Here is a 15386-nt window from a genome sequence, read left to right as displayed (position 1 = left end):
TTAGTGTATAGGAATGCAAGAGATTTCTGTGCATTAATTTTGTATCCTGCTACTCTACCAAATTCATTGATTAGCTCTCGTAGTTTTCTGGTAGCATCTTTAGGATTCTCTATGTGTAGTATCATGTCATCTGCAAACAGTGACAGCTTTACTTCTTCTTTTCCAATTTGGATTCCTTTTTCTTTTTCCTCTCTGATTGCTGTGGCTAAAACTTCCAAAACTATGTTGAATAAGAGTGAGAGTGGGCAACCTTGTCTTACTCCTGAGCTTAGAGGAAACGTTTTCAGTTTTTCACCATTGAGAATGATGTTGGCTGTGGGTTTGTCATACATGGCCTTTATTATGTTGAGGTAAGTTCCCTCTATGCCTACTTCTGGAGGGTTTTTATCATAAATGGGTGTTGAATTTTGTGGAAAGTTTTTTCTGCATCTATTGAGATGATCATATGTTTTTTTCCCTTCAGTTTATCATATTGATTGATTTGCATATATTGAAGAATCCTTGCATTCCTGGGATAAACCCCACTTGATCACGGTGTATGAGCCTTTTAATGTCCTGTTGGATTCTGTCTGCTAGTATTTTGTTGAGGATTTTTGCATCTATGTTCATCAGTGATATTGGCCTGTAGTTTTCTTTCTTTGGGACATCTTTGACTGGTTTTGGTATCAGGTTGATGGTGGCCTCGTAGAATGAGTTTGGGAGTGTTCCTCCTTCTGGTATATTTTGGAAGAGTTTGAGAAGGATAGGTGATAGCTCTTCTCTAAATGTTTGGTAGAATTCGCCTGTGAAGCCATCTGGTCCTGGGCTTTTGTTTGTTGCAAGATTTTTAATCACAGTTTCAATTTCAGTGCTTGTGATTGGCCTGTTTATATTTTCTGTTTCTTCCTGGTTCAGTCTTGGAAGGTTGTGCTTTTCTAAAAATGTGTCCATTTCTTCCAGATTGTGCATTTTATTGGCATAGAGTTGCTTGTAGTAATCTCTCATGATCCTTTGTATTTCTACAGTGTCAGTTGTTACTTCTCCTTTTTCATTTCTAATTCTATTGATTTGAGTCTTCTCCCTTTTTTTCGTGATGTGTCTGGGTAATGTTTTATCAATTTTGTTTATCTTCTCAAAGAACCAGCTTTTAGTTTTATTGATCTTTGCTATTGCTTCTTTCATTTCTTTTTCATTTATTTCTGATCTCTTTTATGATTTCTTTCCTTCTGCTAACTTTGGGTTTTTTTGGCTCTTCTTTCTCTAATTGTTTTAGGTGTAAGGTTAGGTTGTTTATTTGAGATGTTTCTTGTTTCTTGAGGTAGGATTGTATTGCTATAAGCTTCCCTCTTAGAACTTCTTTTGCTGCAACCCATAGGTTTTGGGTCCTCGTGTTTTCATTGTCATTTGTTTCTAGATATTTTTGGATTTCCTCTTTTTTTTTTTTTTTTGCGGTACGCGGGCCTCTCACTGTTGTGGCCTCTCCCGTTGCGGAGCACAGGCTCCGGACGTGCAGGCTCAGCGGCCATGACTTACAGGCCCAGCCGCTCCGCGGCATGTGGGATCCTCCCGGAAAGGGGCACGAACCCGTGTCCCCTGCATCAGCAGACAGACTCTCAACCGTGCGCGGCCACCAGGGAAGCCCAATGTGGACCATTTTTAAAGTCTTTATTGAACTTGTTACAATGTTGCTTCTCTTCTATGTTTTGGCCTTCTAGCCGGAGGCACGTGGGGTCTCAGCTCCCTGACCAGGGCTAGAATCCACAAACCCTGCATTGGAAGGCGAAATCCTAACTACTGGACCACCAGGGAGTCCCTGCGTTTGTTCTTAAAATAACCCAGGCTATCTAAACACAAATGTGGGACAGCACAATTGACATAATTGCAATTTCTTGTTGGCTTGCATGGATTGACTTTTTGGATAAAAATCACAGAATCAACTTAGACCCTGGCTCTCCCACTTTGAAATGCTGTTATCTTGGGAAATACCCTTCTGCTCTTTGAGCTCCTGAAAATAATAAAAAATATGTTATATCCTATCTACCAGTCTCGTAAGGTTGGGGTGAGAATCAAGATGGCCGGTGTGGGATTGTTCAGTGAACTGTAGAGGGCTATTCAAAACTGAGTTGTTGAGCTTCCCTGGTGGCGCAGTGGTTGAGAGTCCGCCTGCCGATGCAGGGGACACGGGTTCGTGCCCCAGCCCGGGAAGATCCCACATGCCGCAGAGCGGCTGGGGCCGTGAGCCATGGCCACTGAGCCTGCGCGTCCGGAGCCTGTGCTCCGCAACGGGAGAGGCCACAACAGTGAGAGGCCTGCGTACCGCAAAAAACAAACTGAGTTGTTATTACCTGATCTCTGTTTCTGTGTTTACTCTGCATATTTGAAATCAAATTTGAAACTCATCAATTCTGACTTCTCTGTAGCATCCTGAAAGATGTACGCAGTGGGTTGGATGCCCACTCTGCTCCAGAAAACTTTCTTCATAATTACCATTTATTGACCACTGGCTTGGGTCTGGCCCACTGCTCATTCTCTGGTGCATATTATTGTAGAGGGTCACATGCAACTTTCAGAGCAACATGCTTTGTGTAAAATGCTGTAAGTGCTCAGAGAATACTCGAAAATTTAATGGGACTGACCTTCCCCTGGAGATTTTAGTCATAGGTCTGTAGAGAAGCAAAAAGTTTTGCAGTGATAACACCTTGTCTCACAGAGGGCTTTTACAAGAGCATGAGTTGAAAGTTTCACCTTTCTTCCTCCCTTCTTTCCTCCCTCTCTCCTCATTTGTTTATGAATCCTGCTTCCTTAATCACTGTCAGTGCACCTTTCTACTCTGCAGATTGAACCTTTGAACCCGGAGAAATGTCTTGGTCAAGTGGAACCTCTTACTAGCCTCCTCTTAGGGCTGTTGTGAGCATCCTGTGTGGAAATCACACAGCCCAATTCCTGGTGCTTAATAAACAATAAGTTGAACGTGAGGCCAGCTCCCGACCCACTCTGCTGTCTCCAGGGTTGCCTCCCACATGGCAGTAACATAAAAATATACAGATCAAACATTACAGTTCCAAAGAATAATTCACTTGGTTTTGGTGGCTAAGACAAGGTCACAGACAGAAGTGGAACCCCAGAAAGAGGAGGAGGGAAAGGTTGGAAGGCAGAACTTTAGTCCTGCTCCAATAGGATTTACATGGCAGGTAAGAGAATGCATCCTCTTTTTCATTGACCCACAAGGCAAAGAGTGAGAGACCTAAGTGGTGGAATTTATCCTATTTTTTTAGGCAGCCGATGGTAACTTTGTCCAATGGATTAAATGTTCTTTGTTGTCCTGGAGACCAAGGAGAACAGGAATGGAGAGAAAGTGGAAGCACCCCACTTTCCGAAAACTCCAGCATCCTTCCTGGTACTTCATTGTCTTCCCCAGTACCTCTGAAAGTGTACAAGGGGTCAGGGAAGATCCCTTTTGTATTGGCCAAGGCAGGGAATGTGGGAAGGGGAAAAAAGAGTTCCCCTTAGGAAAAAGAAAGTTTGATTTCTGAAACAGAACTGGCAGATGAAAAGTACCAGGTACACAGATGTCCAGTAAATTGTAGCTATTATTATCTGTTGCAACCTTACATTCCAGTGATTCATGTCTCTTATCTCCCCTGCTTGAATTTAAGTGCCTGACAATAGGATGCATATCTGATTTATCTTTTTATTGCCTATAAAACTTTGCACATAGAAGGAGTGAGGTAAATATTTGTGTAATAAGTTATGTGTGTGTGCATGCGTGTGTATAATCATAGGAAACCAATCACTGCTTTGTGACTCATCAGTAAATATGAACTGAAACCTCTGAACTGAGACTTCTCATGCTGGGTATTGATGGTAGGCATGACAAATTCAGAATGATGGGCTTTGAGGCAAAAGTTTAAATGACCAGAAATCTCAAACCTTAAGATTTTCCACCAACAATTTGTCTCAGAGTTAGCTAAGATTTACTGAACTCTGTGTGTTAAATGTTATGTTAAGAGATTCCGTATGATATTTACAGTTTAAAAAGCTCTGAAAAAAAGATGTCACCACCTCCATCTTATAGATAAGAAAACTGAGGTTTAGAGAGGTGAAATAATTTGTCCAAGGTCATGTACCAGTACCAAGTTGAGCTGAGATGCTGAATTCAAGCACATATGTTTCTTGGGAAAGACTATGAATTTGACAGCTGTAAGGAATTACCTTATTGATCATTTTTTAATTCAAGTCCCCTGGTAATCAGTAGAAACGGCTCAATCAGCCGACGGTGGCCATTTAGCAAACTCGAGAAAATCAAGTTAGATGTGGAGTGTCTGTTGAAAGAACCAGCAAGCCTTAGAGGGAAGATGGAGGTAAACTGAAAACTACCCTTTATTCCTTAAGTGACATGGGATATGAAGTGTTTGACATTTCTCCTCCCTCGGAAATTAGGTAATAATAAAACTTAGGGTTGGAAGGGGCACCAAGAGCCCCCAATTCTAGTGACACTTTCTTGGAATCCTTCCCCGGCATTCATGACTCTATCAAACCCATTTATTATACCGTTAAAATAGTACAGTTCTCTTTCATTGTTCTTATCTTCCTCACTAGGAGCTGAATCTGTTTTCAATTTCCACTCTGAGCGCTGGCTCATAGAAGGTGTTGTGTATGTGTTTGTAAAAACAAATTTTCTGAATTATCTTTCGGGGGCATATGAAGCAGGTTTTTTTTTTTAATCAAATTCAATGACCCCCCCCCCCAAAAAAAACCCCAAAAAACAAATGACAGAAAACAAACTAAAAATATATTAGGCGAAAGTATAATTATTTTGGATCAACTAATTAAAATTTGGAAAGCAGTGATGCAGCTTTTTTTTTTACATCTTTATTGGAGTATAATTGCTTTACAATGTTGTGTTAGTTTCTGCTGTATAACAAAGTGAATCAGCTATACGTATACACATATCCCCATATCCCCTCCCTCTTGCGTCTCCCTCCCACCTTCCTTATCACACCCCTCTAGGTGGTCACAACGATGCAGCTTAATATATATAAGTTAAATAAGTAAAATAACCAGAAACCCAATGAGTAGCAGTACTTTTCCTTCCTTCAGTGCCTCTGCTTCTTCCCACAGATGAGCTATGGTCTTCTTCTGAAGATGGGACGGGAAACCCAGGCACTTTCTAGGCTAAGTTATCTCTGTGTTGGACTAGTTCCCATTCTGCAAAATCCCAGGGAAGTGCTCTGGTTGGGAAGCACTGGGTCTTGAGTCAACGCACGTTCAAGGCTTAGCCTGCCCTAAATACTTTCTGCCACAAACCACAAGGTAGGAGGGAATAGGATTGCTCCCCCAAGAGAAAAAGGAGCTGGTGTTGAAGAGGTAAAGGTTGCTGGGCAGAAACAAAGCAGAATGAAGCAGTATGACTACTATGTTAGCCTTAGCTGGGGCATTTCTCTCCCTTCAAGACAGAAGCTTCTCCTGAAATCAGGAGAAAAACTCTTTTCCTCCTGAGCCCATGTGTCTCCTTCTTACAGGTAAGGGTTTAGTATGGTGCACTCTGTCTTTGGTGCTGACCTTTGGACTGGACAGATTTTATAAATCTATGTATGTACATGTATGTATATGTATATATCCATGTACAAAACATGCGTGTGTATATTACATGTCCCTTCCTCCCTTCCCATGGGCTCGCCACTTCCACAGCTCCTTACTCTACAGCAGTTCTCCTGGTGAGCACATCATCCCTCCCAATACAACAGGTCTTCCCTACAGGAGTTTACTCCACCACAAGGATAAGGTTAAGAAAGACTCCGTGGAACTACAGAGTTACATGTTAGGCGCCACTGTATAACTCGAATCATTTTCCCCACTCAGTGGGAATTCTTTGAGTACGAGGACTGTGAGTCCTTCTCTTGCATTCTGCACAGCCCTTAACGTGGAGTGTAGACCATAGTAGATCTATCACGAGCGTATGAATGAATGAACGGGTAAAACACTTATAGCTCAAAACCACACGCTAACTAGTTTCCCTGAGTTAAAGCTTTAATAATTCATCTATATCTGATGTATGATTTTTATCGTCAAATCTGATCATGTTTTATTATAATTACCCTTTTTAGTTTCATAATTAGCAAACTTTAAATTTTCATAAAATTTAATAAACCTAATCCTTTTAATAAAGTTGATTAGTTTCTGCCATTCAATTTGCTAATTGAATTAAAAGCTGATGACTCTGGCTTTTCTACAATATAATATTTAGAAGCAATACTTAGTCCATAGAAATTTGTTACCTATGAAAACACCTGTTACAAAGGATAAAATTTGATCAGGATAAAGACAAATTTAGAGTTTATATTGAATCTTAAACTAAACATGAATGTGTTAATATCCTTTTCCTATGGTTGATAGTTGCTTGGATTTTGACTTTAGAAAATATATTTTAGCTTCAAATGACCAAACTTCAGTGAAATTGGTTTAGTCAAAATTTTAGGTAGTTTTTGATTGGAGATTAGGTAAGTGCATCTTCACTTGGGATTTATTTTTCAGAATGGATGAGCGTTTTGGTTGACATTTGTCCGCGCGAATGAATCAACAGAGCTGTGTGAAAGAGACTGGCTCATTCTGCAGCCTTTAGAAAAGGAGTTTTTTGGGGGACCAAGGTGTCTGTCTCAGAAGTAGGGGATGGTGAACAGATTCTCAGATACTGGTTTTCTGTCTACCTCCTATTCTGTCTTTGAAAGAAAGAAAGAAAATTAGATAGACAGGCAGACAGAAAAAAAAAAAAAAGAACTACCCAAACTAGCAACTTAAACTACAGTATTTGCTATTAAAGACCTGTGAGGGGTTTTTTGTGGAGCTGAACAATGAGGGCATCTCAGCTAGCCTTGGGATGAGAGCATTTGCATTGGTATCTATTTCTAAGGAAAGCTCTCGTGATAGAAATCTGTAAGAGGTCAGTGAAAGCATGCACATTTGATACTTTCTCAGAATACAGAAATTAGTATTGTATTCATCAGAATCCCCAGAGCCTAGCCCCGAACTCCTTGGATGGTTTTTTGAGTGCAAATGTGGTGAATCCCCTTCCAAAGAGTGAGCACCATGGTGTCACGACCCGGGGGAGGATGGAGAAGGGTGCAGCTGGAGACTAGCAAAATCCAGACGCCACGGGCGATTAGAACCAAGGAAAGAATTTGAGGCTGGGCCAGGAAGAGTGCAATGCCTTAGGTGCTCAGGGCCTGTGAGAGGCAGGGAACAGGAGACAAATACAACCGTGAGAGAGCAGAGCGTGAGCAGGAATGTGACATGGAAGTTCCTTTTTCTTGGGGTTGGTGGCTTGAACTGGGAGTTACTTAGTCTAATAGCCAAATCTTACCCTGGTTGTCATCTGATGTAATGTGCCCTTAGTCAGTGTTTGCTGAATCGAATTGAACTTCAGTAATAGTTCAGTTTGTACAAATAATAGCTCAGTTTTGTAAACCAGACACTTTACACTCACAATACTTCAGTTTAAACATTATTTTCCCTGTTTAATGCATGAGGAAGAAAAGCCTGAGAGAGCTCATCTTGCTTAAAATCCCACAGGGAATCAGCCTTTCAGCCGCCACTTCTGTCTGATTCCAAAACTAAGCCTGCTGTCTGTTCCATGTCGCCTTCATAGACTGGGAAGGAATGGGGCATGGGTCAGGGACAACAGGTAGTGAATGAAAAGTGGGACGGAAGGGAAGGAAAAATGGAGATTACAACTAGGGGAAATTGTGTGTTTGTTTCGGGGGGCTTGGGGAGAGCATTCCTTTCCAGTTTCTGGGAAATGGCTGTTCTGCCAGCAGTCTGTGAATTCTCAGACTCAGGAAAATTAGACTCAGGTCTTACTTTCTCAGTGCCTGGAATAAGCAATCTACTCTCCTGGGTCCTAAGTTATCAGCGCTCAAGGTATTCAGTGGAGCCGTGTGAGTGGACCCCCATGGTTACCAGGTAGTGGAGCCGAAGGCGAGAATCTGGGATTTGGAGTCGGGGAGATTTGAGCTCAAGTCTTGGTTCTGCTGCTTGTTGCATAAGGGAAACTGGACACACTTAAACATTCCTTGAGCCGTGGTTGCAAAATAAATGAAACTGGATATAATTTGCTTCTCAAAGAGTTGTTACAACAATTCAATTAGATAAGGTATGCCAGTGAGCCTAGTACAATGCCTGGTACATTGCAGGCTTTTAATATATTAACTCGCCACTCTTTAACAAAATGACGTAATTCCAACTTCAGTGCCTTTCCACTACACTCTCAATGGTTCACGTCACCAAATGCAGCACTTACATGCCAACTATTTGGCTTATAGGATAATAGGAAAGATTACCTAGATCAAGATCTTGGTGAAGTTGGAGAGTGGGCAAAGTTTGATTTCAGTATAGTAGAATGCATCTCATGAATTATTTATTTTTCTTTCAAAGACACTCGCTCCAGCCTCCTCATTTGGAGAATATATTTCTATCAGGCTCTGTCTAAACTTCCACCTAACCAAAACTACTGGAAAGACATGCTTTACTATTCGCCCTACACACCTTAATTTTTTACTGTTAGTGTAAACAGTGATTGTTCCTAGCATTATTTTCTTCATTCTTATTCCCTCTGTGGAAAGAGAGGCTCTGTCTGTAGTTAAATACTTAATATATCTTCCAAAATTTAGGGAAAGTGTGTGGGATGGGCAGAATACCTTCCTTACAGTCATGACACACAGTGGGTGCTGACCCAGCAACACTAAGTGCTAACCCCACTCGGAATGAATGGATTTTCTTTCTGCACTGCTCTCTGTACCATTTCTCAGCCTTGAAGGCGGAGCAAGCCTGAGGATCAGAATTGAGCGTAGCAGTGATCGTGCTTTGAATATCCCACTCCAATAAAAAGAGCAGGTTTCCTCCTGTTCGAAATGAGGACAACGACATTTCCGCGCTTCTTTCGTAAACTCACATTGAGTGAGACGTATAATAGCGCTTTGCACAATCGGATACATTACAAACCTATAAGGATGGGGTTCCCTCCTGATGGTGCGATTACTCTTCCCTTGGCTGACTCCTAGTTCTTGGACATCTGATTACCAATGGCCTCCTTCTGCATTTGTTGTCAGGGAGTCGAGGTTAGGTATCATTGTCTATCTGGTTAACCTTATCATTATTTGATTAACTAGCTGTTTGACTTCGCATTAGGACCCTCTATAATTTTGCCTTGATATTGGGAGGGTGGAAGATCCTTCATGGGAATTTTCAAAACCCGAAGGACCAAAATAACTCATTGTAAAAGCATATTAAATACACATTTTATTTTTATAAGGTCATTGGAATACAGTAAGGCTTCACAAAATCTTCCTGAGACGTGGCTCAGTGCAACATATAGAGGGTTAAAGCACTGTTGAGGAAGGTGTGGGTTTCAAAAGGTTTAAATGATGCTATTGCAATCACTTTATAAAACTCTGCATTCAATGATTCTTGAAATTCAGGCTAGGTCTCATTCATTTATTCAGTCACTCAACAAATAATTAGTGAGCTTCTACTGTATTCCAGTAGCTGTTTACCAATATTTTATGGGTCTATATCAAATTCATTGGTTTGGTTGAAACCTGACTTCCCTCCTTGTCATTCTAGGGCTTATTTGGACAAGTTATTGTGTCTTTTGTGCAGAGATAACTAGTTCTCAGGAAGACGGTGGCCTCCAGGGCTGCACCTGAGCCAATCACGATGCACTCAGAGTGGCTGAGTGATTGACGTGTTGCATAAATAGAATGCTGAAAACACAGTATGGGAGTGGAAGAGCCAAATGTCAAAAAAAAAAAGGCTCCGAAAATAACCGTTCAAATGTATGCAAATTGCCTAATTAATTGACCTCAGTTGTGCATGCTGACATCCTTCGCCTTTCCCTTTGTGAACTGGTTATATTTCCTGTGCTCCAAAACAATATTCCAAGGTGAATTAAACCCTTTCAAGCTATAAGTTAATATTCACTTCATACGTAAACACATTTATAAACATTCATCGAATTCAAATTGCTCATTTCATAAATACTATTTTCTTCATTTTCAGCTAATAGATGTGTTCTCTGCATTTATTCAGTGTTGGTCTTAAGGAGTTCACGTGTGGGGAGGTGATAGTTATTTAAATGGCAACATAGTGTTTCCTTTCAGGTTGATTAAGAGTTTTCCTAGCTCCCAGCTGTTTGTTTCTGTAAAGATTTAGTGCAAAGGCTTCATTTGGAGTGTTGGTGAGGTGAGTAAAATAAAATGATGATGATTATCAGAGAACTCTTCATCCCAGAGCATTTGCTTTAAAGAGATGTCAAAGGGAAGACCCACTAGGCTGAACTCGGGAAAGAGTAAAATGCATCTTAATGGGGTCAACGTAACCTCAGATGTAGCTTCAGCTCGGCGTTATATTTATTTGTCCATTCATTCATTAAATGGCTAATGGATGTAGTTGGGTTGGCCAAAAAGTTCGTTAGGGTTTTTCCGTAACATCTTGCAGAAAAACCCGAATGAAGCTTTTGGCCAACCCAATATTTATTGTTATCAATCTACCCATCCATCCACCTAAAGATTAACTCACTCAATAAACATATGCAAACTATCTTTCAGCATCGAAATTTGAAAACTGATTGATCCAATGCAAGTTCCTGGGTCACATCACAGATCCACGGAATCTGACACATCTACATTTTAAATAAACTTCCAGAGTAATTATTATACGCATCAGAATACTTCTGTCTTACATAAATACATATTACGTACATGCTTAGTGCCAGGCGCTGAAATAGGTGATGGGCACTGGGGTTGCATTTGTGAATGAGGCAGACACTCCCTTCTTTAAGACATTGATATTTACAATTAAGCACAACAAGTACTATCACAGGGGACATATAAGGAGTTATGGGACGGTATAACCAGTGATCCTAAAGTAAGGTAAGAGTCAGGAAAGGGCTCCCTAAGAATATCATGTTTAAGTAAGTAATCCCTGAAGGTTGAATGGGGTTTAGCCACATGGAAAAAGATTAACCAGATTGCACGGTCTATGCTGCTGTTTGGGGTGTGGAATGGGTAATTTGAACCAAAAGATGACATAGACCTGGAGTTTATCATCTGCTCTGGAAGACAGACAAAGTGAGCAATAATTCCATTTTGGCTACAAGCACTAAGTCATGATGAATCAAACATGTTCTGGGGTCAAAATTTGAAGCCATTTCACCACTGTGTGACACCAGGAAAGTCAATCTCTTTGCACCTCAGTTTTCTTCTTTTTATACGAAGGTACAGTATCCCTTCCTCGCCAGAATGCTCTGATGGTTGAACGACATCATCATATGTAGCAAATACTAAAGGAGCATGGAGAAACCTGGTGGTCTTGGGAAAGGCTTCTCACAGACCAGAAGAAAATATGTGATAGGGCCTGCTCTGCAGGGATGCTGCTGGCATTGGCCACGGGCAGCGCTTTGGGAGTCATCTCTCACCCTTTAGATGCCAGTGGGGGACCAGACCTAGAGGAGGTGGAGCCCTGGAAGCAACAGGAAGTGGTTTCACAGGGATTCGGTAGAGCTACCTGAGCCTACAGCTCCTTGAAGATGGAGACATCAGAGTCTGGCCAGAGACCCAGGCAATCAGCTAAGGCAGGTATGAGAGGAAAATGGTGGGTGCCACATGGTCACTGAGAGGACCAGGCACGAAACTACAGGTGAAATATCTCCAGGGAAAGCCCAGCGATGTGGGAGAGGTTAGAAACCTCCAAGCAAGGGCAGATCCACAAGATTCCCATTGAGCGGTCATCATCGTGACCTGACTTTGCTCACTGTCTGGTGTGATCTGGCAACCCGGGCAAGAGTGCTGTGTACTGGAACCATATTGGGCATGGTGGTGGTTCGTAATTTAAATGGCATTGTTGCTGATTTTGTGTGCTCTATGACTGCCCTTTGTGAGAACATCAGAGAACGTCAAAAAGTCAATGCACTTAGTATGATCATCTCCAGGTCCATCCATGTTGCTGCAAATGGCATTATTTCATTCTTTTAATGGCTGAGTAATATTCCATTGTATCGTATATATGTACCATATCTTCTTTATCCATTCATCTGTCAATGGACATTTAGGTTGCTTCCATGTCTTGGCTCTTGTAAACAGTGCTGCAATGAACATTGGGATGCATGTATCCTTTCATACTAGGTGAAGTAAGTCAGACAGAGAAGGACAAATATCATATGATATTGCTTATATGGGGAATCTAAAAAATAATGATACAAATGAACTTATTTACAAAACAGAAACAGACTCACAGACTTAACTTATGGTTACTAGGGGGGAAGGGTTGGGGAATTTGGGATTGACATGTATACACTACTATATTTAAAATAGATAACCAATAAGGACCTACTGTATAGCACAGGGAACTGTGCTCAGTATTCTGTAATGACCTAAATGGGAAAAGAATTTGAAAAAGAATAGATACATGTATTTGTAGAACTGAATCACTTTGCTGTACACCTGAAACTAGCACATTGTTAATCAACTATACTCCAATATAAAATAAAAAATTTAAAAAAAGTCAATGCACTTTATCACTGACCACAAAGATTTTTAAGTGTATACTTGGTCATGATTTCTTCCCAAACTTACTTGGCAAGACAAAACGCTCAAACCTTTGCTTCTCTCCTTTGCCTCCTCTTTTGCTCTTTTCTCTTCTTCCTTCATTCTTTCTTCCTGTTTTCTTCTTTCTCCACCCAGAGGTCTGACTTGAGATCTTTCTTCAGCTTCTTACAATCTGTGCACGAGTGAATTCCTCGATGAATCCACATAAGTTATGAAGAAGGAAGAGGTGTCTGCTACCAGGACAGACTACTCTACCCATCCGGAAGTGTTTTCATTGCCTTTGTTTATTTTTCTTCTAAGCTGTGGAGAGAGCAGAACATGGTCACGCACAATTTCTGGGTGAAGCCACCTGCTATCATTTCCAGTGTTGAGATTTCTAAGAGCCAAAGCTTTTTAACTCTGCACGCTGCAGTGTGTCAGCATTAAACACTTAACTGTTCGTTTGTGTGTCAAAGAGGCAGGCCCAGCAGGGGACAAAAAAGAAAACACAGGATTCCTGTGTGAGAAGAGCTTAGCAGCTAAGGCTGGGGAGGGGGTGAAGGTTGGGACCACAGGCACGTCACAACACACGGGAGAAAACCCACACATGGGTGTGTGGCTATGTACGTGCATGTTTGCATACATACATGTGTGTGCATGTGTGTGAATGAATATATGTCACTGTGTTTTCCTGCGTGGCACGCGGAAGTGGGACAGCACTTGTATGTGTGCTGGTGTGAGTGTGTGTTTGCACAGTGCCTCCAGGAACTGCTGAGTGGGTACTGAGAACTTAGGACTCCAAATTGCATTTTGAGGCAGGAGAAGACACTCCAATTTTTTTTCGATGGTGAAGTGTAACATATGTCAAGAATGGTACACAGGGACTTCCCTGATGGTCCAGCGGTTAAGACTGCGCTTCCACTGCAGTGAGGGGCACGGGTTCAGTCCCTGTTTGGGGAACTAAGATCCCACATGTCACACAGTGTGGCCCCCCCCAAAATCAGTTCAAAATAAAGAATAATACACAAATGATTAGGGTGAATTTTCACAGATTGAACACATCTGTGTAACCAGTACCAAGATCAAGAAACACAATATTACCAGAATGATAGAGGCCCTCTCACCCCATCCGATCATACCTCTCCCAAAAGGTAACTACTTTCCTGATTTGTAACAGTACATATGTGTTTTCCCTGTTTTTTAACTTGATAGAAAGTATATACATGTATCCTGTACTTTTTCATGCTTGGCATCTTTCACTCAGTAGACTTTTTGTGAGACTCATCAATTTACAGGGGTTTTTTTTTGTTTATTTTGCAGTACGCGGGCCTCTCATTGTTGTGGCCTCTCCCATTGCAGAGCACAGGCTCCGGATGCGCAGGCTCAGCGGCCATGGCTCACGGGCCCAGCTGCTCAGCGGCATGTGGGATCTTCCCGGACCGGGACACGAACCCGCGTCCCCTGCATCGGCAGGCGGACTCTCAACCACTGCGCCACCAGGGAAGCCCTTTTTTTTTTTTTTTTAAATCCTATTGTGCGACTCTACTGCCATGTACCTGTATCCATCTGTAGCGGAACCCGTGGGCAGTTTACAGCTTTCAGTTAGTCGTGCTCCCCTGGATGTCCTTGTTCATTTCTTTGGTGAATGGAAGTGTGTATTTGTTGGGTGTAAGTCTGGGCGTAGAATTGCTGGGTCATGGTGTGTGTACATCCCCATCCTTAATACACACTGCTACACAGTTGACCCAAGTTATTGTACCAATTTATATTTCCACCAAGAATCAGCTTGTCAATATGGGATTATAACTGGGATTGCATTGACTCTGCAGATGAATCTGAGGGTTGTGGAGTCTTACACCCCACAAAATAGTGTCTCTATTTACTTAGATCCTATTTGTTTTATTTCATTAGGGGTTTGTAGTTCCGCCTATGGATCCTGCCCACATTGTGTTAGATAAATATCTAGGTATTTCCTTTTTGGATGCTATAGTAAATAGTACTGTTAGCATTTTTGATCTCCAGTTGTTTATTTCTAGCTTATAGAAATACAATTGATATTTTATGTTACCTTGGTAAAATGTGACCTTGCAAAACTCAATCATTCATTTTAGGAGCCTTTTCTGTAGATTCCTTTGAATTTTTCTGCATAAGCAAGCATGCCATCTGTGAACAAAGACCATTTGATTTCTTTTTTTTCCCTGCAATGTGTATGCTTTTTCTTTCTTTTACAAGGGTCACCGTGGTTGGTTTGGGTTTACGGCATCACCTAGCCTTAATCCGTGCCTCATAATTCTCAAATTATACTTGTGGATTTGTCCCTCTCTCCTTTTAGTTCTACCAGTTTTTGCTCCATGTGGTTTGAAAATCTGAGTTTATATTCATACACATTTAGTATTGTTATGTTTCCTTGATGTTATGAATTGAATTGCGTTCCCCTCAGATCCGTATGTTGAAGTCCTAGCCCTTAGTGTCTCAGAATGTTACCTTATTTGGGGATAGGGTGGTTACAGATGTAATTAGTTAAGATGAGGTTGTACTGTAGTAGAGTGTGCTTCTAACCCAGTACAACTGGTGTGCTTATAAAGAGAGGAAACTTGGACACAGACATGCATACAGGCAGAAGACGACGCGAAGATGAAGCCAGAGATTGGAGTGATCCTTAGATTGCCAGCAAAGCACCAGAATCTAGGCAGAAGGCAGGAAGCTGATTCTCTCTCAGCCCTCAGAAGGAATCAACCTTACTGATACCTTGATTTTTAACTTCTAGCCTCCAGAACTGTGAGACACTAAATTTCTGTTGTTTAAGCCACTCGGTTTGTGGTACTTAGT

General features: G+C 41.4%; 2 long non-coding RNA genes across 3 annotated transcripts in view; both read left to right on the top strand.

Moving 5' to 3' along the window:
* Positions 1 to 13702, top strand: part of LOC137210483 (uncharacterized) — a 223411-nt gene extending 209709 nt beyond the window's left edge. For both annotated transcript variants that reach the window (XR_010936569.1, XR_010936568.1), the window contains one exon: positions 12714 to 13702. This is a non-coding gene — a long non-coding RNA (uncharacterized lncRNA). The remainder of the gene's footprint in view (positions 1 to 12713) is intronic.
* A 771-nt stretch (positions 13703 to 14473) lies between these two features.
* Positions 14474 to 15366, top strand: LOC137210482 (uncharacterized). Its single transcript, XR_010936567.1, has 2 exons — positions 14474 to 14764; positions 15143 to 15366. It is a non-coding gene; the product is annotated as an uncharacterized lncRNA (long non-coding RNA).
* Positions 15367 to 15386: the final 20 nt, after the last annotated feature.

This window comes from Pseudorca crassidens, chromosome 17, assembly GCF_039906515.1.
Source record: "Pseudorca crassidens isolate mPseCra1 chromosome 17, mPseCra1.hap1, whole genome shotgun sequence".
Lineage (NCBI taxonomy): Eukaryota > Metazoa > Chordata > Mammalia > Artiodactyla > Delphinidae > Pseudorca > Pseudorca crassidens.
The sequence above is the reverse complement of the archived record's forward strand: the minus strand, read 5'-3'. Positions and strand labels throughout refer to the sequence as shown.